We start from the raw sequence: 3558 nt of genomic DNA, 5'->3' as shown, positions 1-3558 counted from the left end.
CTGGGGCCTGCGTGGTCCGTCTCACTGTGCACGAATGTATGACTGCGGTCAGTCTGCCCTGCACCCCGACTGGTTCCGGGCTGCCTGCGCGCCTAGGTGGGGGGATCTGTCCTGCCCGACCCTGCTCGCTGCTGGCTCCGCCCCTCTTACCATCCCCATTGAAGGGTTAGTGGTTGTCGGACTTCCGTATAATTCAATTTTCTGTTCTTTGGCTGTGTCTTTGTTCTCCAAACCGTTGTTGTATTCAAACTTGGTTGTGGGAGAAGGCACCGTGTTTCCACCTATGCCTCCATCTGGGCGCAAGTCGGGTTAAATGCTATATTTCTTTAAAACAAGTTACAAAGATAAGGAACGTTAAGTTCAATCTGTACATTCTCTCTGCAGCATTAGCAATGAAGACCTTGATGTTTAAATTGGGCAATTATAGATGTGAATTTCCTGATAATCTCCAACACACACAATTTTTGAGGCATTTCCATTGTATTTTACTCCCAGGACCTGATTCTGGTGGTCAAAGTGGGTGTGAATACATGTTCTTGTCCCCACATCCCAGACCTTTACACTTTTGTCAGATGAACTGGAAACAAAATGAGTGTCGTCAGGACAACATGCCACGTTCAGCACCCAGGACGTGTGGCCTGGGTGGCCTCAGCTTGCCAGCTAAGCTGGCGTGTTGTACATCATAGATCTCTAGGTAGCCAACATCTGAGGCAGAGACAAGGAGTTGAGAGTCTGGGGAAAAGGTCAAGGAATGAATGGTCATAGCATGGCCTAACAGTATATGCAGCAGTTTTTCAATTGCAATATCGAAAATATTGATGATTCTGTGTATGGTTCCACTGGCCAGATACTTCCCATCAGGACTGTATGCAATACTAACAATAAATTTTCCTCTCATGTCCAAAGAATATTCCTTTTTTCCACTTTCCACACCAAAAATGTGTCCCTGTGGCCAGATACTGGGAATCAGAAGACAAGACCAGAGTCCAGGCATCCACAGGTCCTGCATCTACAGACTTGATCTGTTTGCTGTTTTCCAAGTCCCAGAGATGAATGTGAGCATCGAGAGAACTGGATGCAGTGATGGGAAGGGTGTGGGTGATATCCACAGACACCATACCCAGCTGGTGTCCCTCCAGACCCCACTGCAGGTCCAGCCTCTCATCATGCTATCTCCAGACCTTCACCAGGTTGTTCAGGGACCCCATGGCCACTGTCTAAGAGTTTTCTTTCTTGTTCATCCCCCAGACCACTGACCAAATGGCATCATCATGGGCTTGTTCTTGTTTGAAGAGGATACTGTACTGGTTGGCCATTTTCTTAGCCAAGGATGAAGGGCTGAAGGTCAGACAGCTCACCTCTCTGCCCCCTCACACAGCCCAGGAGCACGTCTGATGCATTTGGTGCAACTGCAACGCACAGTGATCCCCAGGAGCTATTTCTAATGACAGGGTCTAGAATACAGATCTGGCTTACACTGTGCCCGTGGTTGGCTGAACCCCCAGTCTGCTTCCCATGTGAGCTGTGCTCTGGGGCCTCGAGATACTGCTTGGCAAGTCTTCCCTCACCTTTACTTGCTCAACACCTACCATGGTATTAAAAACCTAAACTTAAGAGCTAAAATCATAAAGCTCTTAGAAGAAAACATTGGGGAAAATCTTCATGACATTAAATCTGGCAACGATTCCATGTAAATGACATCAAAAGCACAAGCAACAAAAGACAAAAACAGATAAATGGGATTTCATTCAAATTAAGAACTTTTTTTTAAAAAGATTTTATTTATTTATCATTAGAGGGGAAGGGAAGGAGAGAAGGAGAGAAATATCAGTGTATGGTTGCTTCTGGTGTGTCCCCCGCTGGGAACTGGCCTGCAACCCAGGCATGTGCCCAGACTGGGAATCGAACCGCGATGGTGTGGTTCGCAGGCCCTCGCTCAATCCACTGAGCTATACCAGCCAGGGCCCAAATTAAGAACTTCTGTGCATAAAGACATTTACTACGAAACCAAAAAGACAACCTACAGAATGGGAAAAAAATATTTGTAAATCACATCCCAGATAAGCGGTTGATATCCAGAACATTTAATGAATGCCTACAACTCAAAAAAATTCAAACTGAATAGACATTTTTCCAAAGAAGACATACAAATGGCCAATAAACACATGAAAAGATGAGTAACATCATTACTCATTAGGGGAATGCAAATGAAAACCACAATGAGACACTACTTTATATCTACTAGGATGGCTACTTCGAAAACTAAAATAAGTGCTCACTTCTGCAGCACATACACAAAAATGGGAACAATACAGAGAAGATTACCATGGCCCCTGCACAAGGATGACAGGCAAATCTGTGAAGTGTTCCATAATTTTCTGTGGAGTGGGGCGTGCAAGAGTGCAGCTAGCCAGCCAGGCAGCAGCGGGTGGACCGAGCCAGGTATTGTGGACTGGGCGTTCCCACATTTGCATGCAGATAAACTAGGAGAAACAACTGGGGAGTGAAACAGACTGCGCAACCCAGGGCTTCTATGCAGGGAAATAAGGCCTCAAACCCCTGACTGAAAACACCTGTGGGGGTTGAGGCAGCAGGAGAAAGTCCCAGCCTCACAGGAGAGTTTGTTGGACAGACCCACAGGGTCCTAGAGCACACACAAACCCACCCACATGGGAATCAGCACCAGAAGGGCCCAGTTTGCTTGTGGGAAGTGGGGGAAGTGACTGGAATCCGACAGAGAGCGGAGTAAGCACCATTGTTCCCTCTCGAACCCCTCCCCCACATACAGCGTCAAAACCCAGCAACTGGGTTGCCTTACTCTGGGGAACACCTGAGGCTCTGCCCCTCATATGTAACAGGCATGACAAGACAAAAAAACTATGGGACTTCCGCCAAGATGGAAGCATAGGTGGAAACACTGTGCCTTCTCCCACAACCAAGTTTGAATACAACAAAGGTTTGGAGAACAAAGACACAGCCAAAGAACAAAAAATTGAACGATATGGAAGTCCGACAACAACAAACCGTTCAACCAGACTGGTAAGAGGGGCGGAGCCACCAGCGGGGCAGGGACAGGCAAGAAAGATCCCCCACCCCAGGCGCCCAGGCAGCTCCTCGTAGGGCTGACCCAGTGAGGGCTCAGGGTGGCAGGCTGGCTGCAGTCACACATTTGCGTGCAGATAAACCAGCAAAGAAGTGAGCAGTGAGACGGACCACACACGTCCCAGCAGGCGAACCCAGCGGTGGGCTGACCAGGGTTGCACATTCGCTCGCAGTGGGACAGATCACGTGGCCCGTGGTGGCTGTGCTGGGGGGGGGGCAGGCAGCCAAAGGGGCCCACCATTGCTTTCCTCTGCCCCGCCCCCACATACAGCATCACAACCCAGTGACTGAGTGGCCCAGCCATGGTGAACACCTAGGGCTCTGCTCCTCATATGTAACAGGCACAAACAGTCCAAAATATGGCTCAAGAAGAACTCAAAGTACCAGAGCTGATAACCCTAAGCGACCAGGAAATACTGAACCTCTCAGATGCACAATTCAAGACACTGGTGATCA

General features: G+C 48.5%; 1 non-coding gene and 1 pseudogene across 1 annotated transcript; one reads left to right on the top strand and one right to left on the bottom strand.

The window, feature by feature from the left end:
- Positions 1–321: 321 nt before the first annotated feature.
- Positions 322–1398, bottom strand: LOC118994036 (WD repeat-containing protein 61-like; annotated as a pseudogene).
- Positions 1399–2271: 873 nt separating this feature from the next.
- LOC118994093 (U6 spliceosomal RNA) lies at positions 2272–2378 on the top strand. Its single transcript, XR_005067992.1, has one exon. It is a non-coding gene; the product is annotated as a U6 spliceosomal RNA (small nuclear RNA).
- The last annotated feature ends 1180 nt before the right edge of the window (positions 2379–3558 follow it).

The sequence above is a fragment of the Sturnira hondurensis genome, unplaced genomic scaffold (assembly GCF_014824575.4).
Source record: "Sturnira hondurensis isolate 20B ecotype Veracruz unplaced genomic scaffold, ASM1482457v3 Scaffold0009087, whole genome shotgun sequence".
Taxonomy (NCBI): Eukaryota; Metazoa; Chordata; class Mammalia; order Chiroptera; family Phyllostomidae; genus Sturnira; species Sturnira hondurensis.
The sequence above is the reverse complement of the archived record's forward strand: the minus strand, read 5'-3'. Positions and strand labels throughout refer to the sequence as shown.